Raw genomic sequence first — 27,498 nt, 5'->3', positions numbered from 1 at the left:
CCCCGATTCCCTCGCGAATTTCCCATATAATGCATTTCATGCATTACGAAACTCTAAAGATAAAAGTCGCCGCCAATTCTTTTTGTTTTTTCTCGTGTTTTTTCTTTCTTGTTTTTTTTTTCGTTTTGTCTTTTGTTACACCATCGGTTTGCACTTACGCACTCGATAACTATCTGGAGACTAAACTTTCTTGCAAAGCACTTGTGGGAAAAGATCGCTGCACTAGGAAAGAAGCTTATGGTGAATTCGGGTGGTCGCCTCTCTCCTCTGACCTTGCTTCAGCAGAGCGCCCCCTCCTCGCCGCCAGAGTTACTCGGGATCCTTTTCAGCCGATCACAACTGCTGGCTTCAGAGCGCTCTGCCATTCTCAGACCAGTCACGGAATTAACATTTCTTGACATTGGTAATGCATTAAAAACAACACGATCTTATAGCGTACGGTGGACGATTGAGCAAATTTTACGCTCGCAACGTGATGAAATAACTGTTGTGACGTAAATTGTTTTACGCATCGGCATGTAAAAAAACAAAAAAAGACAGCAGTATGTGAATTGATATTTGCAGAACAGAACGAAAGCCAATGCTTGGAAAGAACTGTCAACTCATCGCGTTTTCGGCAGTGAACACGCTGCGATAGCGGTCATGCGTACGGCAGAACAGGCAAATATAAAATGGTTAATAAACCGTACTTTTCTCATGGCGATATATTGTGCAAGCAGGATATAACACATATCGCCATGTGACACAAATTACTGTGCACTAGATTCGTCTTTCTCTTTATTTTACAACAAACATCTGTGAACGCACTTGTACCAAAGCTGAAAATTTCTTCGAGCGACCACAAAACCCGGTAAAACAGCGGCGAGCTCTGCAAGCTGTTTCTTCGTCGGTTAGGCTTAGCGGAATCGCCGCCGCGAGACTTATGACCTTGTAAAAGCACTAAGAATACTTCACACGTCGACTTTTCCTGTTACCGTCACAAACAAATGTTGTCCCGTCCGTTGGAATCCTCGCACCGTCGAATGCACAAGCACTCTGTAGAACCAGACATCAATCACCGTCTCGCCGGACCGCACACACCACCACAGACCTCTGCCGGCTATCATCAACAAAAGCACGTGATTCCCGTCCCAGTACCACGTGACGCCTGCGCCGCTCCGCACTCCAACGGCTACAGACGGAGTGCTAGGGAGCGCTCTGAGGCGGAGAGGCGCCTCGGAATGAACCACGCGATCAGGCCACAGCACTTTCTTTCCACCAACCGATTTCGTGTGCGCTGGAAAGAGCGCTCGAGAGCGCGCAGAAAGAACCACGCGAATTCGCCATTAGTGAATGACGGGGCTGATAACAAACCAAAAGGGGAAACTGTCCGCGCTCTGGCACCAGGCCACTTGAAACGTTCTGCTCAGTGGCAAAGCAGAAACCGTTTCTTTTCTCTTTAATTTTTTTTTTTTATGAGCATACTTTTAAGCTCGTCTTTTGCTAAGCTCTCTCCGGAGATCATAACATAACCCAGGCGTTTTGCGGGAAAGCACACGCTCCAGTTGTTTTAAAGTGCGGAGGTTCCCTAGTGTTTGCTGTACCGTGGCTCGTTATAAATACCAATTACACTGTCTTTCCCTAACCACTTCAACCGACTCAAAGAAACACCAAAATTTATTTTTAAAAAAAGTATTTTCTTAAGACGCATAGATGAGACACTTTTTTACATAAAGCTTTGCCACGAAATGTTTTTTTTTTTCGTGCAATATTTACGTCGATAGGTACACTTTGGGTGGAGGTAGTGGCAGGCGTAAAAGCCCCGACCACAGATCAGTGGCCCCGCCACATCCCTACTGGATTGCCTTGGCTGCTAGGCCAAACACGCTAACGAGCCTAGTGTTTCCCTTTCGCGATCTTTACGGCCCATTTCAGATCGAGCCTCGGCATTCCAGACACCCCGTAAACGTGCACGAGCTTCGCAGATAGTATCCTCAGAAAAGCGCCAAATACTTTCTGGAAACAAAAATATACCTGTATTCACGGACTGCTTAAGAAACGCGGGGCGGGGCCTATTATTATGTTCACGCTTGTTGCTTTGTGATTCATTCTTCTGCTTTTTTATCAGTGGATGTGAAAATCTGATTATCTGGGGAACGATAGTAAGATGGTTGGGACTCGCCACGCTCTGTGTTGGTGACTATAATTTAATAATGTATCCAACGCCCCCTTTCTGCGCAAGTCATTAGGCTCCAAGGTGGTGTGACGTTAACCTGAGCCTCCGAGATTGAAGCACGCGCTGAGAATTCAAGGAATGCCTGAACCTATCTGCCGCTGAGAGCCTATACTCGTGATATCTTAAATGGGTGGCGAAACAATTTTCTTCCGTTCGCCAAGTGCCGTTCAAAATGAATTTTTGGCGTTCATCACGAACGAAACCTACATTAGATTTTCTCTTCGCGTACCAGCGGTCGAAAAATATTTAAAAAAAACGAGCACCTTTACCTTTTTTTTTTTTATACCGGCTTTATGCCGTCAATGCTCAATATAGAGAAACGCGTGCGGATCAGCAATGTATAGAGCACGTCTTGTACCTTGAACGGCAGCGAATCGAGACGAGCCAGCGCTACCCGAATGTCCTCCGAGGCATTGAATGCAACCGATTTCAATCGGATTATTCACGAAGTATTTGTGTTCTATCAATACAGCGCATTCAATTAAAGTCTCCCTGGCATGATCCCCGCAACTACGTTGACAAAATCCCACGACTACATTAGCACGCTTTGCGACGACGGGAGGGAGAGGATAAGTCCCGTCGACCCAGTGGCGTTGCATGCCAGTGTATACTGTAGTCAGAGTAGTGTCAGTAGGCTCGTGTCTGGTGCGTAATATTCGCACGAAATGTTGTTTTATTGTCCCTTATTATACGTTGTGGACGGCCTTCCACTATTTACAAGATGCTCGTTCTGACGTGACGAGTATGATGATTTAAATCAAAATTGGGGCGTTTTACGTGCCAAACCAACGACGGGCATCTGGCACGCCCCAGCGGAGGACTGAGGATTCATTTGGACCACCTCGGAATCTTTTGACGTGCAACCGAAAGCTCGGTTACACGGCGCCTCCTCCGCAATAAGCCTCCGTCAGATTGCGGGCACCTCGGCCGGGATTCGAACCCGCCACATGGGGATCCGAAGGCCATCGGTCTCGCCTCGGAGCCACCGAGGCGGCTGAGTATGATGATTTATAATTTCATTATTGTAAATGAGAGGAATTTCAGATCGTCAAGTGTGACGGTGTTTGGTTTAAAAAAGCACTGAGAGGTCAGAATCTTGTTTTTTTGTATTTATATTATTCGAAACGATTAAAAAGATGCCTGCACATTATACCCTCAAAATTCAAAGCTTGGAAACTCGGTTTTTGTGAAGTAGAAAAATAATTTCCAAAAGCCGATTTTGAAGTTTCCTCGGGATCCGCGCCAGTGCAGTAACGTCAAAGATTGAGTCGTCCAGCAAATCGAATTTCTCTCACGCCTCCGTGTCCTATTCGCCTGCGTACCGCTATCAACCGTTCCGTGCGTGCCGCCTATCGCTGTAAGCAGACGACGCCTCACTTCCGAGTTTAAAGTTCTTTTAAGTCTCTTTCAGCAATCTCATGAATTCTTCGAAACGGTGTGAGGTCGAGAAAAACGCGCAGTGGACTTTTGTGAGGGACGTAAGGGGCCACGTTGCACCGGTTCTGCGTGAAAGGCTGCCCCGGCGGAGTGACAACCGAAACTACGGTACAGAGACAACAAACCCAGTTGTTCTGACCGTTTTGACGATCTCCTTTTTCAAGTCTGAGAGGTCGTCGTGTACCTCAAGAAGAGAGCTTCTTCCGATTCCCCGACTCACCGATCATCCTCAGTGCTACATGCGTCGAGCGCCACCATGTTTTGCGCGGGAGGATAGAAAGCCAGGAGGCGACATCACCCTGGACTCTGATTTTCGGTATTTCAATAAAAAGGCGTATAGTGCTTTCGCAATTGCGCTAAAAAACATCATTTACGAGTGCCATTATCAAATGTTATAAAAATGACGCTTGAAAAGCTTATAAATTTCATAAAAGATTACGTCCCAAATAAAAAGAAGCGAGGAAGCGAGGAACAAGAGAGAAAAACGCCAAAAATAAAAAAAAAAACGCGCGCGTGAGAATGTTTTTTTTTTTTTTTTTTTCGCGTTCTGGGATTTTTTTGCGTGTCTATGACTACAACTTGCACCGTTTTTGACAACAAAAACAAATAAGACATTTTTTTGTGTCAATGCACCTTTAAAGACGCGATGACTATGAGCTTGTAGCCTGCTTTTGACACGCACCTTCAAACTTGTCGCTGGCTGTTCGATAATCCTGGTGGTGATATCGCAGATAGGAAACATAAGCGGGAGCCACCGAAACACCACGTCGCTAATATACTATCTGCGAAATAAAGCAAAAGCACAAACTCTGCTGTAAAAAAAAAAAAAAAAAGAAAAAAGTTTCTGCGCCCACGCAGAACAAAAGTCTTATGTGATCACACTTGCATGTTTATTAACAATTACTGTATTCGCAACTCCAACGTCACGAATTTAATCCCCTTCCCTCTGTTTCGCATTTCGGCCGCCAAACTGCGCCAGTTTTCCGCTGCACGCCTGGAAAAAGCGGTGCCTCCCCGCTCTTCTCCTTCGCGTCTTCTGCGCTGGGTGGCGTCGCCTCCTCTGGAGTTGCGAATGCAATTCGTCAGCTTGATATTATATTATTCATTACAAAACTATAAAAAAAGAAACTGAGCAAATAAAATAAGAAAAAAATATACAGCTACGACACGACGCGTCTTGGGGTTGGTGCATTGTTTTGTTTTATCCAATTTTCGTTTCGCGCCAGCCGACCCTAATTTCGTCGGTCTTGTTCGCTAACGACTAGCGTTGTGTCCCTCCCTCCCGTCGCCTTGGAAACCACCTCCTCCGTTCCTCGCACCAGAGCCCCGAGGGACCGCGTCTCGACACCGTCCTCATCGTAGCATCTCCCATCTCGGGCGGGAATGTCGGGCCCGGAGCGAGGTGCCGCGAACATAAAAGAGGTCCCCTTTAATTCAGGTCCGCTCTGCCCTCCGCGAGCGTCGTCGCTATACCCCGTTCGTCCCCTAAGCTGCCAGTGGAGTGGAAGCTACGCACTCACCGGGCCAATCCGCCGCCTCCCTTCGTCACGTGACCTTGTCCTCTGCGCCTGGGCACGGGCGAGAGCGTGATCACGTGGCGAAAGGTAGGCGCACGACCGGTCGGACGAGTACGTAGCTTCCACCGCGCTGCTGCAAGAGTAGGAGGAAGTATTTCGTAGCCGAACTTTAGTGCGTCCGCGCAGAAGAGGGCGCTAGCGCCGCTCCGTTGCCTTATAACGACCGTCGACGTGCCTTCCCTGCAACTTCTTCTTCACTCCTCTTCCCTTTGTTTTATTTCCTTTCATTTTATTTTATTACTGCTCTTTACGACTTGCAAAGCTGATCTTTCTAGACCATTTCCCGACTTGGGGGGCTTTGGAGCTTTCTGAACGCATTTCCACATTCTAACTCGTTTTCCTCTGTCCGTATGCGTGATCTTTATTTCTCGCCATCTGGAAACCTCGATATACTCCTTTCTTCCATTACGATATTCCGTGTCATTCTTTACTTCCTACCTATTTTGTTGTTTTCTACGCGCATTGCAGTTTGCACTTCCGGCTTCATGTTCGGGTTCTGTTTCTTTCTTTTTTGTTTTGTTTAATGCGAAAGCATTTACTGTCCCGTTGAGCGAAACAGCGTCGGAAGAGCCCATTGAGCGGCAGGCGCCGCTCAATGGGCGACATGGCTTGTCCCATTACCTTGGCGTCGTCCTTGCGGTCGTCCTAGAAGTCCTCCTGAACCATTAGGGCGACCTCAGTTGTCACAATACGTGAAAAACAAGCAGCGGCGTTATGCCCGAAAAATGTCCATAAAATACGTCATCAAGCGTAATCAGCATGATGTCATAAAGCGTCCCCATACGTCAGTAGGCTGATGTCAGCGCCGGAGGGCCATGTGCAAAAGGTGCGCTTCTGACTTCATCTGTGCTCGTTGTGTGGTTCGTTCGATGGACCGTGAGGCGACCGCGTCTGCATCTACGGCTTCAACATCGGCAGCAGCGTCTACGTCTACGACGGCTTCCCACGCAAACGTGGCTGCCCACGCAAATACGCCAAAGCTTTCTTAAAGCGATACTACAACGAAATTTCGGCGCTTATTTCATGGTCTATATGTGTTCAAAGGAGCAGTATCACATCGAACACACAAATATCTTGTTAAAAAAGTCGCGAGAAGGAATTTAGAACGAATTAAACGATCCGCAAAGAGCACCTGGTGGACGTCGCTAACGCCTTGTTCGTAATGCCCTTCTAGGAACCTTGACAGCTAGTGACGGTGAGTGTCTCGCCTCCGGCCACGACGAGAAAAGAGGGGAAGGAGGAACTCCCGTCTTTCCGAAAATCCCTTTTGTGTGTTCCAGAAGTAGCTATTGTCCCCTTACAAGATTATAAAAGATTAAGCCGTCACTCAAAATTCGTACAAAAGCAGCCGCTTCGGTGGCTGGAACGACTAGGCCATCCCCTCGACGTCAGCCTCGCCGTAGCTTTGCTCGTCTTGAGACGACCTACGTCACGATTGCGTTGATGTCACGTGGTCTCCGCTGGGCCTTCTCCGAGCGCTTGCCAGAGTGGGCCGTTTATAACGAAAAATACAGCCACCAGACTCAAAATACAAACGTGCGATAGTCATTTACGGATATTGTGGATCCTATTCAACCTATTTTTGAACACGACGGATATTTCAAATTTCGTTGAAGTATCCCTTTAAGTCTCCTCCACTAGGCATCGTTCTCGACGACGTCCTCTAAACAACGTTCTCGACGTCGTCCTAAACTTTAGTACATGTAGAAAGGCTACTCGAAAACGTTTCTCCCGCGGGACTATAATGCCTTTCGCCTTCCTACTCGTAAGCACTCTTAAATGCACACGTGTAATCTTTTATTTATTTTTTTTTTTACTTTCACTCTAGTCGTATATTGATATAGCGAGTATTTCTTGCAGGAACTATAGTAACGTGTCGGGATGAAAGCATATCGTTGTCGCCCTGTAACCAATAAAGTTTCGGCATTACAAAAAAAAAAAAAAAAAAAAAAAAGGTTACTTGATTTTTTGTTTTTATGATGAAGAAACCTTTTTCATCAACTTTTCACGTATGGTTTGACGTAGAAAAGTTTATTGCTTCAGAAATTGACGCGGTAGGCGCGCCCTTATAAATGTGCTTTAATCTACGCGGCTGACCGCTCCCTTGTGGTTCTCCTCAAAGCCGTGCCTTGAAGGCTTGTTTCGTTGCACCGCCCCACGATATTCTCGCTCCAAACCTCCCGTCCTCGATTATGTTAAGCTTCTTCTTTTTTTTCTCGCGACGTTGCTTTTTTTTTCTTATTTCCCTGTTTTTCGCGTTGCCGTTCGCACTTTCGTGTAGTCCTGCGATTTTTGAAGTTTAAATTGTAGACGCAGGATAATTGTCGAGGTTTAAGCTGAATTTCTGCAAATATCCTCCTAAAAATTAAAACAAAAACAAAAACTCTGTGACCGCAGGGAACGACGCTCAGAATAATAACCTTTTCCCACAACCATCTTTTTTTTTTTTTTTACATTATACCGGGTTTTGCGCTCCTGATGCGGGGAAGCGCTCGTTAGCCATCGCGCAATGCCAGTGTTTCGTTTCTTTCATTTTTTTTTATTCAAAACTTTTAAACATTTTTAGGACTATATATATACATAACCGTCTCTTTGGCATCCGTGAGATTCCTTCACTAATGTTTCCGCAACTGTTTCTTTTTTTTTTTTTTTTTTTACAATACATGTTTGTTAAATGGTACCGCACAGAGATAAAAGAAAATGAAACACTAAAATATTCTCCCAGGAATTCTTTTTTTTTTTTTTTTAATACCTTGATTTGGACGGACTTTTTTTTTTCTTCTTGAAGGTTTTGGGTATTTATTTATGTCCGAGCGACTTTGTAGAGTTTGTGTCTCCTTTATTTTGCCTCTCTGTGCTCCGGGAATTCGAGTATTTGAAAAAAAAAATAAAAACGTGTAATTATATTTAGGCCTGTGACAAGTTGATCACGTCTACTTGTGCATTCCCGCAGGGTGGTGAGCTTGCGTACATGTGCACGCATCGATACGTGTTTCCTGTGCGCGGTCATCTATCAGTCTCGCACATATGTTTGTTGTCAAAAATTCGAGTTTTCATTTGTTTTTTTGTTTCGTGTTTAATTTAGTAGTAGCGAAATAGCTGCAGTTTGCCGCAGTCATTATATTTATTGAATTTCTCACATATACAAGAATTTTAATATAAGTTTGTAGAAAGGTAAACCCAAAAATATACATTTATGTATGTGACCTACCAAAAAGCGAGGCTGAGCAAAAACCTCTCAGACGCGTTATTGATATATATATATATATATATATATATATATATTATGAAATCCGTATTGAATGCTGCACTGTCTCTTAAAAAGACGCCAGTCTCTTTGAAATTCAGCAATTGCCTGCTGGATATTATACGCCAAGAAATCGTAAACGTCAAACACATGTTTTCTCCAAACGAGTTCTTCCACGCATCTAGTCATCGCCGTTTATATCTTCCGTTAGCAGAACAAACAAAACAAATATTAAAAAAGGTGATCTAGAGTGGATTTTGCAGACTTTTACATTTACCCGCAATACACGAATTTCATTTTCATTCGGGATTTCGCGTATGATTTCTAAAAGTCACGTCATGTATAGGTTTCTGCCTTTTACCAGGAGCTCCTGTTTTTTCTGTGTGTTTTGATACGTTTCGTTTTACACGTCTAATATTAAAATTAGGAAAAAAATCATACCATTCTTTCTTTCTATTTCTTTTCCCCTCTCTTTCTCTATCTCTCTCTCTCGCTTTCAATTTCTCTTTCTTTATTTTAATACTGTTTTTATTTGAATTCTATCGTTGAATTTATGTTTGACATCCGGGGTCACACTGCTGATGTATACATCATACAAATGATAGTTTGTAAACAGGTTCAAAAGCGAGTCACCGCGAGATTCCCGCTTCGAATGCCGCATGGCAATGAGTTGAAGGAGCAAACTTGGGCAAGCGCGGGATTCGAACCACGGATACTGCGCTGACTCATGTTTGCGGACTGTCTTTCTGCATGATGTATGAGCAGCGTGACACCGAAGCTCATGTTGTTCCTAGAGTCACAGACTGCCAAAGAAACGCTGGCTGAGGCGAGTTCCCCACATATTATCATCGCTCGTCAACCAATGAAGTTTTGACATCATCTAATAAGAACGCCGAAAAACGAATCACGAAGCAAAACGCGCGAATATAATACCCCCGGCTCTGCGTTATACTGAAGTCTCCAGTGACTTTAACACAACGTATTCATCACGGGATGCTTATTCGCTCAGCTCTTCCGAGCCACAGCCTACCGAGATGGAGTAGTGTCCACAACAGCATCCGAAGAGAAACTCGCTCGTTGATAAACAGCAGGTTTATATTGCGCTGTTGTCGACAACACCAAACAATTTTTTTTAAATAAAAAGCTCGTTTTAGTGTGTGTTTATGTCCTTCTCCGATGTTCCCTCACAATATTCTCCAAAACTCGCAGCCACATAGGTGGGACTCCATTCCCAAAAACCTCCCCCGCACTTTCCCTGTTCCCCAGAAGTGCATTCCTTATCAGCATAAGTCACGTGGGCATGAGCGACTTGTCCAAGCCTTTTCTCAACGCCGCAAACAAAAACAAGAAACGTCAACTTTTTTTTTTTTTTTTTTTTTTTTCAGTCTGCCGCGTGTTTAAGTGGATTCCTGAACCCTCCCGCGTTCGCATTATATTTCGATGGGAATCCCAAAGGGGGAAGGTCCCCGTCCCCGTGGGGAGTTCGTCGTCGCTCGTTTTCCCCATCCGCTTAGGAAATCAGGTCGAGTCTCTCGTAAGCCAATTCCGCCTTGGAGCCGACGAAATGTGCCGTATAATGAGAACCGCGTCTGGCTTCCTGCTCTTCCGAGGCTCTGGGATGTCCAGGAGTATGTTCGGGCTCGATTCGTGCATGCGTATGAACTCGAGAGCGCGCACGGGCCGCTTGTGTAAACACACATGTGTACACTGAGCGACACTGTTAGCGCTAACGCGACATCGGTGCTCCACTTTTTTACTTTATTCAAGCTGAGTATTGAAGTTAACCATTTTTTCCCCTCTTGGGTTACTACCCTGAGTAAAGGCTTTGCAACATTTTATAGTCACTGACAAGGAGAAAACGACAGGGCGTCTCTTTCGAAGGCCCGTCTTCCAGGACGCGTTCGTTGCCTTCTTTCGCGCTTTGGCTGGGCTTGCTTGCTGGAAGCTCAAGGAGACGCCGAAGAATTATCGAAGGCAGAAAGCCGGCTCGTTGGAGGCGGGACGACTGGAGGTCCTTCCTGCTGTTTTCATCCTATCAGTGACTATAGTAGCTTTTATGGCAGCCATTCCATAGTCTCGTTTCAAAAGTCTGCGTCATCGCCTGTCCGCGATTGCTCGATCACGTGTCTCGCGGTAACAGTGTGCGCGTCAGTTTTCGTAGTGGACTAAATTTTGGAGACCCAACGATCGTCACCTGGCTCTGGCTTTATTTTTTTTTTTTTTTAGATTTGTGATAAAATGAACAAGTAAAACAGCGATAAACAAGATACAGTCTTCATCTACTTGGAGCACTGAGAATGCTGCAGGGATGGCGTGAAAACCGTACGGACGGGTTCGGCTTGCTAGCTCGAGCGTTAAAGCGTTTCTTTTTCTTCTTTTTACAAGAGAGAGTGAGGTGCATATACACTGTGAAAAATGGAATGCATCTACTTTTCCGCGAAGTTTGTGAGAGAGTCAATCGATGCAGCCTACAGAAACGTCTCAGAGAATGAGGATCCTGACTATAAAGGTCCGCGCGGTGACACAGAGCATGGCGTAAGAACCTAAAACATCGTTCTGCAGTATCACAACCCACATCGTTTTCTAGGTATAAAGATATTTCCTGGATTCGTCATTTTTTCAGTGATTGGCTGTCTCAAGTAAAAAACTGCATACACTTCCTTGGAGTATATGCAAAGAAGCACACGGCGTGTACCTGCATGAGCCATTGTCAAACTCTTTCTGAACAATCCTAGTAATCACTGCGACTTCATCTTATTTTAAAGCGACAGGTTCAACGATCACCGCAATAAGCAACGTAGCCACCAAAATCCCCCAAAACCTTATGTCACCAAAACCTTAAACGTCATCTTCCACGTCGGGGAGTGATGACCATGCTAGAAATAAAAATTAATCATTCGAAAAAGGTAAGAGGCAGCTTCGCACCTTTCGCAAGCACGTATTTTTCTAATAATCATCTCGCTGCCCGCAGTCAAGCTTCACCCCAGTTCTTTTGGAATGTGTGACGAGCACACCTTAATTGCGGAAGAAGAAAATACAACACTGACTTAGCTCGCTACACGGGCAATTTCACTGTACAAGCAATCAACGTTAGAAACTTTTTTTTTAAGTCGTGAGACGCAACTTTGCAGAAATATTCGCGATGCCTTTTTTTTTATTGTTTTTGTTCTTGAGTAAAAATTTATTTTCAAACAAAATAGGGTTGGCGCGTGTTCCTGATTTCCTTTGTTTCGTACAACGCTCTTATTAGATGATGTGCTTTTTTAGTGGCATAAGCTTTCAACGAAAGCGAACGTTTTATTGCTTAGACGAAAGTACAAAAACTAAGACCCCGAAAGGAGGCAAATGAAATTCTGACTTTTTTTTTTATCTAGTAGCCTCCTAGTGCCATTAACTCAGAAATGCAAATAAATTCTAACTCGTTTTACGCATGTTCTGCATACGCCTAGTTCTGACCTCGAGCTGTACAACCATACTCCTCGTTTCTCTATATTGCTCTCTTATAGTCATTGTTCCTTTCTGCAGTCGCGTACAATGTTATATTTGTGATGTATTTGATTCCTCTTAATTTAAAAGCACGAGTAATGGAATCTTATCGACAAAAAGCTGCAGGCAATTGGCCATGACATCGTTTCTGCTCTGGCGAGTATGAGTTTGTCTGGAAACCCTTTGAAACACAGCTGAATCGGGTATCTTCTTTGTAGGGGGAGGGGGGGGGGGAGAAAAAGAGAGAGGGGGATCGTTAGCGTGCATCACATCATATGTAAACTTACTTATATATGCAACTAGGTTGAAAGTGAAATACTTCTTTGTGTACGTCATCTGTTCCACCAGCTTACATTGCCGTACAAAACATCTTCCAAAAATCCGAACGAGAAGACGAATAATATTTACATACCGGGTTGATTTGATCCTGCAAGACGTAGGGCCTGGTTGCATATTGCGCTGACCAGATGTTCTTTTTTTTTTTTTTTACGAATGAATAACAAAGTAAACCTTTTCCCCTCCAAGCGAAATGAATGCTTGCCTCTCCGTTGTTGCTTGTTTTTCATTTTTGAAAAACCGTAGACGACGGACGACGAAAAAAGGGACAACACACAAAACGTCTCAATTTTTGAGACGTTTTGTGTGTTGTCCTATTTTTCGTGGCCCGTCGTCTCCGGTTTTTCAAAAATGCGTAACATCAACCAGCTTGCCTGCCTACTCACCCTATTTTCTATGCTTGTTTTTGTTTGTTTTTGTCGCTTTAAAACAAAAGAAATGGCGGTCTGTGTTTGTTGTCTCATTATTTCTTGTAAATTCCTTCGTTAGTTTTGTATGCTTTCTTTTCTTTCTGTATGCGTGTGTGAATTTCTAATTAAAGCTGCGTGATATGCTCGTCTTGCCGATGTAATGTAACAGCGTTCCTAAATTCTGAGAGAATGCCCTTCCTGACGATCGTATTCCACTTCTTGACTATAGCATTACACATAAGTTATGTCAACACATAACTTATCAAATATATAACTATTTCTTGTGCCTCGATTACGTGACCTTAAAAAAAATGGTGGAAGACGCGCAGGAAGGGAGAATATAGAAATGGCATACGAAATATTAAAGGAGAATATGCTGCAGACGTGGGTTAGAAGATTAAAAAGCGAAATAAAAAATCGATACTACAATGACGTCATCCAAAAAATTCGGTGAACATATTTATTTTATTTATTTTACCGTCAGGGCCAAGGGCGCTACAGGGGGCGGGGGGGGGGGGGGGGGGGGTTACACATAGAAAAAATACCCAACAGAAAAACGGCAGGAGGACTATAGTTGTGTGAAGTAATACATGTTAGTCAATGCATTTCTAAAACTCTTAGTGTCCACGATCTCGGCAGCATCCAGGGGAAGGTGATTCCAATACAAAGAGGTGCTGGTAATGAAAGAATGGTGATATGCGTTAGTCCTGCAGGATTGAATGCCAACTTTGAATCTATGATCGTTCCGTGCTGAAAGATAATGGGGTTGTGTTAGTAGCCTTTACTTGAGAGATGAATTATGATGATATATTTTGTAGAACAAACACAGGCGAGACACTTTTTTGCGCATAGAAAGATTAGGCAAGGATCAGCTGGTTTTCATTACGGTTACGCTGGCGGTACGATGGTAATTAGAAAAAATGAAGCGGGAAGCACGATTTTGGACGGATTCTAATTCAGAAATGAGTGATTCAAGACCGGGGTCCCAGATAGACGCAGCATATTTAAGCTTACTCCGAACAAGGGTATTGTAAAGAATGAGTTTCAATGACATAGGCGCGAGAAAAAAGTTTATTTTAAGGTAACCAAGCATTCGATTAGCATTGTTAACGGTATGTTCAATATGAGCTTTCCAGGATAAACCACAAGTAATGTGCACTCCCAGATACTTGTAGGATGGCACATACTCAAGAGGAACGTTATCAATGGAGCAAACAGAACGTGTTGTGTTAAGACGAGACACACTCATGTATTTACATTTAGCAGTATTTAATAAGCTACACCATAAGCTACACCATTCAGAGACAGAGTTAGCATCAGACTGAAGGAGAGATATGTCAGAGTCATTAGTAATTTCACGATAAATAATACAGTCATCTGCAAACAGACTGGCAGAAGAACGTATATTGTTAAGTAGGTCGTTAATATAGATAAGAAATAAGAGGGGCCCCAGAAGAAAGCCCTGGGGAACACCTGAAGTGACTGGTGAAGGTTGGGAATTCACATCCTTGACAGCTACAAACTGAGATCGATCAGTAAGTAACGGACGTAGCCATGCAACGACGTTGGAGTCTAAATTAAGTTTGATAAGCTTTTGAATAAGGAGGGAGTGAGGGACCTTGTCGAAGGCTTTAGAAAAATTTAGGAAAATACAGTCTACCTGAGAGCCGCGGTCAAGAATGGAATGAAGGTCATGGGTAAAACACAAGAGCTGAGTCTTACAAGAAAATTATTTCCGGAAGCCATGTTGAGCATTACAGAAATAAGTGTTAGGCTCTAAAAAATTATCAAGGTGAGAGTATATTATATGTTGAAGAATTTTACAGGGTATGCTAGTAATTGAGATGGGACGATAGTTAGCTGGAGAATGTTTGTCACCTGATTAATGCAAAAGAATCACTCTCCCAATCTTCCAACCGTCAGGGATAAAACCAAGCTCCAAAGACTTCTCAAAAAGTTTGGATAAAAAAATTGCACTTTACATTTCCGTATTTTTCAAAAATTTAGAATTGGTGTTGTCAGTATACCTGCAGACGACGACATTTTGAGAGTATCCATCACATTGGTTATGCCTATAGTGTCAATACAAATTGGATCCATTGGAAAACATGCATTGGTAGAAAATTCAGGAATACAAGAAATCTGAGAGGAAGAAAACGCCAACACAAACATTTCGTTGAAGACACTTGCACAATCACTGCTAAGAATATCACCACCATCAGTATTTCTGAGAGACACGGCACACTTATCATTCTTATTTACAGAGTTCCAGAATCGTTTGGGTTTATTAATCAGCATGCTGGGCAAGGTAACATTAAAAAACCCATCTTTGGCGTTGGTAATGGCTGTCTTATAAGCACTAGCTGCGGACGCATAGGCGTCCCAGCGCTGCTGAGAGTTAGAGCTTTTCGCAGATCGAAAAATACGTTTCTTCTTGTTAGACAATCGTTTAAGGGATTGATTAAACCATGGAGACTGGCAGTTATAAGTAACGGATCTGAGCGGTATATAAGTACTCATGAGAGAATCAATTTTGCATCTAAATAGATTCCAATTTTCTTCCAGGGGGTGATACGAAAATTGTGGCAAGTAGTCATCTAAGAAAAAGCACAATTAACTCATGATTAATTGATTCGAAGTCCGCTCTTATAATCTCTGACGCGTTTCGCATTATCAACAGCACGAGATACTGCAACCTTAAGCTCAAAATGAATCAATGAGTAGTCACTCAAACCAGGCAGGCAGGATACAGAAAAAACAATGTCGGGCACAGTCGAACAAACAAGGTCTAGAATGTTTCATGTAAATGAAGTGATTCTCGTAGGTTGTGTAACGAGTTGCGAAAAATTGAAATCGAGACATATTTGTAAGAAGTCGTAACATTCTCTTGAAAAAAGGATTCGAAAATGGTCGTTCGCTCAACCACACTATGTTGGGATGATTAAAGTCGCCCAGTAAAATTAGTGGGAGACTAGGAAAACGAACAGAAACTTTATTGATAGCATCATGTAAATCTTGAACGAAGTTAGAGCTACTTGACGGGGGACGATAACAGGCTCCCAAAATCAACCCCAAGTGGCGCAAGCGAAGATGAACAAACGCAATTTCCAAGCTGTTACTTATATCAAACGAGGAATGATTCGAAGCAGTCAGACACAGCAATCAAGACGCCCCCACCGCACTTTATGGCCTCTATCATGTCGGTACACACTGAAACGCTTGTCACAATTGAAAAGTTCGCCGTTATCAACCTTTGCAGAAAGACAGGTTTCAGTCAAAACGATTATGTCAGCACCAGTGGAATCGATAGAAGAACATGAATCGTCCCTTTTCGGAAGAATGCTACGAATATTAGTAAACAGAACAGAAACCTGTTTTGGCAACGATGACAAGCCACTACCCCCCACGACTCATCATTGCCGGGCGTTTGAAGCCGAATCAGTTACGTCGTTATCAGCTGGTTTTTTTTATAAACCTGAGTACTAGACGAGTTTGCAAGCTCACAGACACTGTTGATAAGGGGATTATAACTAAAACACTTGTTAATAAAGAGCTTGTTATAGCGCAATTTAAATGTACCGTTGTGTGATTTGCAAAATTCCACAAGCTTCTTCCTAGCATGTCTCGCAGCGGGCGAAAAATCTTCGCTGATCGTTATGCCGCTAGGCTTCAGTTTAGCACTTGAGAATAAAATTTGTTGCTTCATTTTAAATGACAAAATTTTGACTATGATCGGTCTGCACTTACTGTCTGAGAATGCGCCAAGCCTGTGCTTGGCGCATTCTCAGGTTAAGAGGAGTCGCTATAGCATTCAGCAATTTACCTTCAGTTTGAGCCCCATTTTCCGACTGAGCGTCATTCAAGCCATAAAAAAGCAAATTATCCCGTCGAGACCTATCTTCTTGTTCTGCTTGACTAACCTTCAACGTGGAATTATCTTTTAAAAGGGATTCAACTTGTTGGCGCAACGTAACTAGTTCTTGTTAGACGACCTCACAAGCGGATTTTAGTCTCGACGGCACTTAATTCAACTGAACTTAAGTTCAGCTGAATTAAGTGGGACATAAATCCGCCTAATTTTTCGAGCAATTTCTTTCTTCTTTTTTTTACAAGGTTGCTGGCAAGACCGACGACTAAATGGGTTCATCGAATTTATTATTTAAGGCAGTTGAGAGTTACCTCCCGTCCGCTTTGTTCGTGCCTTTTCTTCATCTTTCTTTTTTTCCCTTTTTACTATCTGTGTAATCCTAGAACAACCTGAATTCTATCTTTTACTATCGAGTTGACTTTTATTGCAAACGTCACAAAATCGGCTAATCGAATGACCTCCGTAATATGCCCTCTATGGCAGACGTCACTCACAAGTCACAAGAAACAAAACAAAACACAATATCAGCAACGAAGAACAATGATACAAAATAAATCAGCAGCGGAAATCGAGCGTGCCTCACGACCGCAATCTGCGGATGACCCAAGTCCAGATGTGTCCCCGAGAAACCTCCGAGCATAAATATCCGCCTGGCGGGGAGCTCGTAAGGGAAACGGGCCGGAAGAGTCATCTCGCCGTCTGCTCGTGAAGAAACCACTTCCCGCAATTCCCGCGAGATGGCGCGCTAGATTGCGCAGCGCCGTAAGCACGTACAGTGCTTGGATATCGCAACGGGAGTCCACAACCAGCGCTGTTGCGAGCTTTCGGCTAACTGGCCCAGAAGAGAACCGGGGATTAATAGCTGGGCCGTCAGTAATGATCCCCTCTAGTCATATTATATCGTGTTTATAACTGGTGTCGAAAACCATCCAAGCTTACGATGTGTATACTAGACCTCGATGCACTGGACGCACTAATCATCGGTTGTCCCTTGATAAGTCGAACCAGTGATAATGTACCGATAGAGTTTCGGTAGCGAAACGACCTTCTATATAGACCAACTCGACTCTATGACGTCACGCCAATGCGGTGGCGCTGCTGTCAGCAATGCGCATGCGCAGATGGTTTATCTCACGCGTGTCTGCTATCTGCACACATATCTCACGCGTATCTCCGGAGCGAAAAGAAGGTACATAAAGCTCGTCACATCTTGCGTTTCTTAAAGAGACGATGCAACGATTTTTGTACTTTGCGCAAATACCGCTTAAAACAAATCCCTGACGTGAATGACCTGTGAAACGCCCGTTCGTTTTTCACCACACGCAGTCAAAGTCGCAGAAAAAATGTAAAAAAAAAAAAATGAAAGCCGTTTACAACTCTCTGTAACGCCGAATTGAGCGCAGCTCTTCAGGAGGAGGAGGGAAGGATACTGAGGGTGGGTCATGTGACCTCGGGGGGGGGGGGGGGTCCCGTGACCCCCCCTCCCCGAGGCCACCGAAGGTACCTGAGGTCCTCCCGAAGGAACCTGAGGTCCTCCCGAGGTCCTCCGGGGGAGGGGGGGGGGGGGGGTGGCTGTTACGCCGACGCCGCTCAAGCCGGAAACGGGCGCCTAAAAGCTGCGCTCTAAAAAACGTTCAGCCTTTTCCACTCTGGTGAAGAAGGAAGACCAGCGGAGCTGTACAATGGAAACTAATGGCCGGCCGCAATTCGGCAAGCCAGAGTGGAAAGCATGCCGCCATCTATGAGCGACGGCGGCAACCAGGTACGTAGCTTGCCGCCGTCGCTCATAGATGGCGGTAGGTGTCCAGAGTTCGGTGTCTTCATTTCTTTGCGGGGGACACGATCCTGGGGAAACTAGCCCTTAACAGCTCCGCTGTAAAAGGAGCAGCGTTCACTTCCTCAGATTACAGCCAGAACAAGCGGCCACGTGAACTGGAGCCGATTATATGCCGCCAATGTTGATCATAGCATCGCGCTGGAGAACACGCGCAGAATTCTAGACGTTATTCTTAACCGACTACTAGCGCCTCCTGCATCGCTTTCTAAAATGTTGTATGAAGTACTGCAATGGACTCTTTATGGGCTATTAAAGGCCCCAAAATAATTAGGGTTGTGTGGATACTTAGACAGCGTGTAGTTGGTCAGCCATTTCGAAGTTGCGTCGAGTCCCTAGCTGTAGATGAGCAATTCAGCCAGTGCGGTACAACCGCTGGCCTGGGGTCTCTAACGTGCATCACGCAGTAGTAAGACACGACCGCACATCGGTACGATGCTCATCCAGATCGAAACTGGCAGGGGTGTCAGTGGAACTTTAAGATACATGCACGTGAATTTTAGATCAGCTTGCCGTTATTTCTCCGACACATACACGCTTCCGACGCAAAAAAAGATACAGTTTCTTACCCCGACAAGCACATTTTGTAAGAACTACTTTGTGCAGCGCATACATAATGCGCAAAAAAAATTTTGTGTCTGACAACGAATTTAGAAAAAGTCCTGCCAATGATAAAACTCAAGATACGATTAAGCAAAAAAAAAAAAATGGTGATGTGAACGGGAACAATGAACGTGAAATTTCACTTTTTCAATGTCCCTGCGCACATCACCTTTTTTTTCAGATATAATCGTATTTTGAGCTTCGTCAATAGCTGGGATCCTTCTATTGTTCGACGTAATTGTCTCTCTGCAGAAAATTAAACTCAAAAGGCTTCTTTTTTTATTTTTTTTTGTACAGTTTTTTTTTTACCATTGAGGCTGCACGGCCAATAGAGCAGTACATCGATCGCCATTATCATTTACCTAATTGACCAATAAAACTTTTTTTTACCCGAATCTACGGATAAGGTCAGTACTCACACGGAACGCTTTGAACCGTCATTATTTCCACGACGTCAAAAATCCCCTTATATATAGTGTTCCCTGTTTTCGGTATATACCGATAAACACCGATAATTAACCTCCGAGGCGGTTTTATCTGAATAGGTCAAAACCGAAAAACCCCGAATTTAGACTGTCTTAGAAGAAAAAATACAACAACAACGCCAGCTTGACGGAAAAAGTCTTCTACCCTACTTTTTTGTTCTCGTTAATTCGGATCACAGTTGCACTGAACTCTACTTGGGGTTGTTACTTTCTACGGAAACCATATTCCTTGCCCGTTCCCTTCTCTTATCTTTACTAGCATTACTGGAGAAAATATTATAAATTATAATATTTTCTCCAGTGATGAAACGGTCGCTTTACAGCACAAGCCCGATAAACACCAAATTTCTCTCTGGCATCGAAATTAGACTCCGAAAAACATCGATTCAGAGGAAAAAATAAACAGCGATAAATAACACCCTACTCTGAAGAAAAATGAATACCGAAAACACGTAACCCCGTTTATATGGTGACAAGATGGAATCGCACAGTTGCCCACATGTTTCCCCGCCCTTGACGTTGCAAGGAAAGCACACTCCCATTCACATTCAGATGGAGCCATTCGAGTGGCAACCAACTTGTCTCGTCACAACGCTCGTATTTTTTTTATTTTTTTTGCGGGTCTGTTGTTGGCTATGCTAATCCCGCAGAGAGAGAGAGAGAGAAAAAAAAAGCGCAGCATCACAACGCTTTCAATGTGCGTGATTTGTTTAGTCAGTCGGTGAAAGTGGTGAAAGTGGTGAAAGGTGAAAAGGTGAAAGCAAAGGTACAAAGACGACGAGCGCCGTGACGGGGCACTTTTGAAGTTGCCTGATTGACCGGATCGGATCGGTAGCATCGCCTGTGGTAGGATTTGGAGAGTATGGCGCTTGCTTCAGAAGTCTGCCCTTGGCCCACGCTTTAGAAAAAGATGAGAAAACATGTTAGCAAGTCTTTCCTCGACGAAGTTGTAGTGTGTCGGGTTCAGAATCTTGGGGCAATGTGTACGTTGGGCTAGTTGTTATGTTTGGGGTCTTGGGGCCGATTCTCGATGGAGGAGTTTTAGTTATTTCTTCTCAATCAACCGTCATCTGTTCTCAACGATGTGTCATTTTGTAGTGATATTTTTTTTCCTCTGAAATTTGGGTTATTGTGTTTTTCAGACACCGCGGACTCTGAATGTTTAAAACTTGAAGTTCTATAAGGTGCGTCTTTTACGTTTTTTTTTTTTGTTTTGTTTTGTTTATTTATCATGTATGACACGTATATGTATGGCACCAACTTTACCATGACCTGATGAAGCAGGAATTTTGCAAAGTGTGCTATGTATGAGAGATTTTTTATAATGGGTACTTTTTTTTGTTCGATGCGTTCGGAGGCCATCTAAGAAAAACAACCTTTCAAAATAATTCTATTCCTGCGGGTTGCACACCCTGTGCAGACTGCAGTCCTGAAATTACGGTACACATTTTCGTAACGTCACACCAAACTGAAAACATTAGGGACCCTTAGCAAACCGCTGCCGTGCTCCGCGTACCGCACTACCGGAGCCTCTGGAGCATGATTTTAAGCGCGCACCCCGTGGTCACGGTACCACCCGGGCGCGCGCTTAAAAGCATGCTTCAAAGGCCCCGGTAGTGCGGTACGCGGAGCACAGCAACGGTATCCTAAAGGTCCCTAATGTTTGATGTATCTGCGAGCAGCAAGTGGAAGGTCAGCGTCCAATTATGGAGATCCGAGTGCATAAACTGAATGGCCAAGGGCAAATTGTGCCGCTTAAAAAAGGCCGTGCAATGATATTGGGTAGGAACGTTTCTCACTTTACACCAGCTTACTGGCATTAGTGGAACCCAAGAATACTCGAACGCAGCGTTACTGACCAAGAAGCGTCTTCGTCACGGAGGAATTCCAAGGATAAAAGCGGACCTTTCATTTCAGTTTCTCCTTCGCAAAACTTGATGACGAAGCTGTGGGGACAACGCCAACGATGCGATCCCCGGGAGTGCGTCATCGAGCTTTATGATCCCCGCTGTGACGGTATTTGGATGCTGCTAATACCGTGCAAAAGTCCGCATAGGCATAAAATTTTGACTCGTGACAATCAATGCCTCGATATATGCATTCGGGTAGTGGCTCCTGCTGAATCGCTGGGAAGACTGGAAAAGCCGAACCTTAATAATGCGTGGAACTCAGCGCGCATCCTGTGCTCTGCCAACCCCAACGCACGGTTATGTTCAAAACATTGGCGGCATATAATCTGCTCCAGATCACATGGCCGCCTTTTCTGGCTGTGAATTTCGGGTGTAAATTCTGATTCCTTTTCTCGATTTTTCGCTACAACTGCAACAGCGTAAAGAAAAAAAAGAAAGAAAAAAAAAAAGCAACGCGTGTTTCATATGTTGTAAACGTCAAAGAATAATTATAAAGTGTGTTTATTGAATGTATGGAAGTTGTTGCCTCGCCCCTTTATAAGATGGCTAACATAAACCCAGCAAAGAGGGAATTGCAGCGCGTTTATAGTGAGCGCACGCTTTCCTTAATAAATAAACAGCTGGTATTTACGGAGTCTCGGTGCTAGCTAACTAGCCCTTAGTTGTTCGGTAGACCATTACTGCCATTCGGCGCACTGCGTTTGGATGGTCAACGAATCTCACTTCCCGTGAAGTGCCGCCATTACCGCATCTTCAACCGAAGGTTCGTGCGCCCATTGGTCGTTATGGCTCGTCTATAGCATGGACGGCAATACACCGGTGGCCGTTATGCGGACGTAATGATTCTAAAAGCATTCCTTATGTGCGCTCGTTCATACGAAGCCCCTCCCTCGTATACGCTGCATGTGCTGTGAAAATGTGTCGGCTATTTTTCGTTTTCTGTAGGCATGTTCTCGTCAGTTTGAAATATACGAGTCAGAATAAATAAAAACAGTGTAGAAAAGGACGCAAGCATAAGTAGAAGACACGGACAAGCCCTGCGCTCCCCACTCCCACATAAATTATTGCGGCGTTGCTTTTTGGGGATGTTTAATACGCATTGTTTATTAATTTATGCGCCGAGAAACTGAGGGAGCGGAGGAGACGGGAGCGTCTTCACAGCAGTTTTCGAACGAGTTCGAACGCGAGAACCGAACGCCGGGCGCCAGCGTTCCGCGTTCTAAAGCGTTCGAAGATTGCAGTGGAGACAAGAGCTTCTAGCTTTTGCGTCTACCCTCTAATCATCCGAAGCAAAGCTCGGCGTTCTGACGACCCCTCGAGCTGTTGTTTCCTCCTCTCCCTCAGTTTCTGCCCACATAGTCGCTGACATCTCAAGAAAGGCAGTACTTTGTTCACGCTTCTTGCTCCGTGATTGGTTCTTCGGCGCTCTAATCGACTAATGCTGCGATCTAATTGGTTGCGGAGCTTTGATCAGATGCTCCGGATTTGTCACACCCGGTGTTCGCTGAGTGACCTGTGCCTAACGAGGCAGAGTTGAAGTTAATTGCTGGGAAGGCATACCACCTGACAAAATAAAAGGACAGAATCAACTGTAATAGCAACATTTTATACGTCATATTCTATAAAATGGCTAAAACAAACGAAAGTTAAAAAAATATTACATAGAACAAATCTGAACGAGAATCCGATAACAATATAAAGAGATTGCAAATATAACACTCAATTTTTTTAGCTACACTGCCAACACTCGAGCTCTGCGTAGTTTAGCAAAATATTCTGAGCCTGTCCTGCAAATGAACTGCGACTATTGCCGAAGTTCATTTGCAGGACACGACAAGAAACCGGGAATTGATTAGTTTTTCTCTGGGATTCGTTTTGAGCTTGCTTAGATGGCAACCTCTTGCGGTGCGTTAATCACACAGCGCCGTAACTGGTCTGCCATCTTACCATGGCGCTTCGTTCATCCGGCCTATTTCTAAAGAGAGGCAGATCTAAAAATCGACAGCAACTTCTCTACTACTCGTGCTCCCGTCGCTTGCTCGTTGCACGATTTTACGACCGTACGTGCCTAATACCTTCACTGCGTTTATATATATATAATATTATTTGAGGTTATCGAGCCTTAGCTCCTCAAATGACGAGTGCCCCTCGTAAAGACCCACGACCCCAGGCGAGGGAAATGGGTCGCCCCGCATGTCGGCTTGTTTCTGGAAATGGTCCTGCAGTAAAACCCGAAACGTGAAAGTCGTTCGATATAAGCGGATAAGCTCGTCATGGAATGGGACTACTCGCAATAGTAGAACTTTTTAGTTCTAACCTTGTTAGAACTAAAAAGAAAGAGACTTGGCCTTTGTTCTTCGGGGGAGGGGGTGCGAGTTAGAACCTCATGTTTCTATTTTTTTATTTGTACTTACTACTTTCAACAGATTGAAACAGTTCGCGTTCTGAGCGGCATGTTTGAAAGAAACCATCCTTGGCTGTATTAATTATATATAGATATGTGTGTGTGTGTGTGTGTGTGTGTGTACATACACACAGCAAAGGCCTACGCATGATGACGTCATCGTTAGTGGATCCTCGACCCGCGCCCCAAGCGGCAAAGACACTGAAGTTTGGCAAGAGACGCCGTAAGGCGGCAGACGCTTCCGTCTTGGCGTCGTCGAATGGCAGCGTCGCGCTGGTTGTGAGGCGCTATCGAGATGCGCTGGCGGCGACGCTGACGCAAGCTATAGGCAACGCTGCGTGGGTCCACTTGTGATGACGTTTGGGTGGAGAAGGCAAGCGGTGAAACTACAGCCGTTTCTTTTTAAACCCCAGACTGCACAAACTGTAATTCGGGCACTTGCGACGAGCGCGCTAGCTACGACTTTGTCCGTTGTGACCGGAGCGACCGGAAGAACCGCTCTTTGCCACGCGTAGCACATACGCACTCCTGCAACCACTGCAGGCAGCGCAGCAGGTCGTAACACGACAGCCGATCCTCCGCCGCCGACAGCCGTTTCCGCGGTATCGCTAAAAAGAAGGGGCGCGCGGTCACTCACTGGCGTAGCAGAAAAAGCACAGCGTATTTTATCGGTACAAGCTTTATTAACTTTTATTTTGTCAGGATAGGGTCGCAGGGCAGCGTGGAGAAAAAAAGAAAAGAGAAGAAATGCAGTACGCCGTCTTGGACGATCACGACTTTAAAACACGACTTTACTGATAATACAAATCTCGCCACGCGCCTTTTCTACAATTGCGAAAGACGCTGCTATTTTAGCAGAGATATACCAGACGGCACTGGGAAAATCGGCGTTCGTTGCCATGGTGACGGCGATGGAAGCAGACGGCATTTATGCTGCGCAGCGATACGAGGTGCGTTCTGAGGTCCTTCCCGCTTGCTTTTCAATGGACGGAACGCAAACCAAAAGTGTTCGAAATAAGGACTTAAGGCAGAAGGCTGGTTTTCTCCAGCGCCTTATAATTTGACAAGCTTTACACGAAAAGCATGTTTTTAAACCAAAGTTTGGAAATAGATTTTTTTTTCTCATAAAAACATGGGTCTAAACTTTAAGTATCAATGTGCAAATAGTTGCTTTAGATGAAGCCTCGGTGGCTATACGAGCGCTTGTGCAGCGAGTGCTCCAGTCAAGGCAGTCAAGGCTAGCCGCTTGCGTTTGCACAGCCTTCGCAGTTAGTTCATATATAGGGAGTACCCGCTGGGCGGCCATAGCTGTGTGCGCGACTGCTGCGCACGCGCTGACGGCTAGCTTCCCCGATTCTTTGGCAACGTGCATTCCACGTCATCAAGATTGCCGGTCTTAGCAGCCTATTAATGCGGGCTTGTTCTAAGCATGCGTTCTAAACACCACCCTCAAATATCGCGTCCAGTGAATACCCCTACATGTTATGCAATCTTGTGCGCCGTGTTGTGTCCTGTTCTCCCTTTTGTCCTCGTCCTTGCTGCGCACAAGATTGCATAAGATGTCAAGCCAACTCGCCCGAACAACCACTCTTCTTGGACCCCTACATAGTACCCCAGTGATGATATTTGAATGCGGCTCATAGACTCGGCCCGAGCATTGAGTCATCACTCGATTTGAGCTCGCTATAATCAATAGCTGGACAAGCATTTGGGTGGAGGCTCGCGTGAAAGCGCTGCAATGACGACAATTGCCGAACCCTAACAATGCCCAGAACCCAGCGCATGTATCGTGCTTTGTCAACCACAGCGTGCGGCTATGATAAACGTTGGCGGCATATAATCGGCTCCAGACCACGTGGCTTCTTTTTCTGGCCTCGAGTTGAGGGGAAGGATGGTGCTCGTTTTTCTTTAATTTTTCCTTTGCAATTACCATTGTCCACGGAAAACACTAACGCTCGTTTCAGAAGTTATAAACGTCAGTTTTTACACCAGTCATTCAAATCCCAGGAAAAATAAGGAAAGAGGCATTGAGTTCGAAAAAACTCAACTATCTGTCTCCGTCCCCCCGAACCCCCCCCCCCCCCCCCCTAAAATTTTTGTTCTTCCGTGATTTTCAAATCAGGCAATTGCTTCTTTATGCTAAAAGTACCACGCTGTGTACAATCAAAACGACGTCTCGTTATTGCACGTATGGCCACGCGGCCTGCACTAGTCACATTTTGAGTAAAACCACGTTTTTTTATACGACCCCATTCGATGGACAATTTTCTAAGCTTGCGGTGATAGGCCTGCAGGTGCAAACATGCTGGCAATTTTAGAGTGCCCCCACACCAGAATATCACTTCCAGCACTGCGCTCGAGTCTGGTGGGTCGTATTCGCAGCGACCACACGATGTAGTCGCGGCAATAGCACGGACTTGTTCTACAATAAACCCGTGAGCGAGTACACACTACTATCGCATTTTGTACCTCAAAGCTCGATTTCCCAACTATAAGGAGGGCATGCCGCGGGCGTAATTATAAGGGTGGGTTTGGATTGCGCATGCGTCCGTGTCCACAGTTCCCCAGCATGTGGGTGTCAGGTTTTTTTTATTCGTCTCCGGTGTTTGTTTTATTAATTAGGTGCCAAAAACAGCGTGTTCCAGAGGCACAGCAGACCACACAGTTGAGCTTCAGGATTGGGATATAGTATAAACTTATAAATATAATGCATGTACAGAGTTAATTAGTGCAAACGCTACATTTTTCTTGTGAAGGCGAGAGGCTTTTGCTTAATAATTATTTTTGCGTAGATTACACAATTATAACAAAATCTCCATCAGCTTGTAGATATTAAAAAAAAAGTGAAAGCTGCTTACAACTCCCTGTAACGCCGAATTAGAGCGCAGCTCTTGAGGAGGAGGAGGGAAGGGCACTGGGGGGGGGGGGCGGTTAAACTAACCAGGGGGGGTCACGTGACCTTGCGGGTCACGTGACCCCCAATGCCGATGATGTCATCACTGACGTCACTGGTGACGTCATCAGTGACGATGACGATGCGGGTACCGATGACGTCATTAGTGACCTCACTGATGACTTCACCAGTGATGCTGACGATGACGATGCGAATGTCGGTGACGTCATCAGTGACGTCGCTGATGACGTCATCAGTGATGATGACGATGACGATGCGGATGTCGGTAACGTCATCAGTGATGATGACGATGACGATGCGGATGCCGGTGACGTCATCAGTGATGATGACGATGCGGATGCCGGTGACGTCATCAGTGACGATGACGATGACGATGTGGATGCCGGTGACGACATCAGTGACGTCACTGATGACGTCATCAGTGATGATGACGATGACAATGCAGATGTCGGTAACGTCATCAGTGATGATGACGATGACGATGCGGATGCCGGTGACGTCATCAGTGATGATGACGATGACGATGTGGATGCCGGTGACGTCATCAGTGATTATGACGATGACGATGTGGATGCCGGTGACGTCATCAGTGATGATGACGTCATCAGTGATGATGACGATGACGATGTGGATGCCGGTGGCGTCATCAGTGACGATGACGTCATTGGGGGGTCACGCGACATCGGCGGGGGTCACGTGACCTCAGGGGAGTCACGTGACTTCGGGGGGTCACGTGCCCCCCACGAAGTCACGTGACCCCGGTGGGGGGCTC

At 44.9% G+C, this 27,498-nt stretch overlaps 1 protein-coding gene across 1 annotated transcript in view; it reads left to right on the top strand.

Annotated features, from left to right (window-relative positions):
- The window catches only part of LOC8028181 (potassium channel subfamily T member 2), a 369,599-nt gene that overhangs the window by 245,914 nt on the left and 96,187 nt on the right, over window positions 1-27,498 (top strand). The gene's annotated exons all lie outside the window — the stretch shown is intronic.

Source organism: Ixodes scapularis, unplaced genomic scaffold, assembly GCF_016920785.2.
Source record: "Ixodes scapularis isolate PalLabHiFi unplaced genomic scaffold, ASM1692078v2 PGA_scaffold3__209_contigs__length_174095766, whole genome shotgun sequence".
NCBI classification, from domain to species: Eukaryota; Metazoa; Arthropoda; class Arachnida; order Ixodida; family Ixodidae; genus Ixodes; species Ixodes scapularis.
This window is presented reverse-complemented; position numbering and strand designations above follow the sequence as displayed.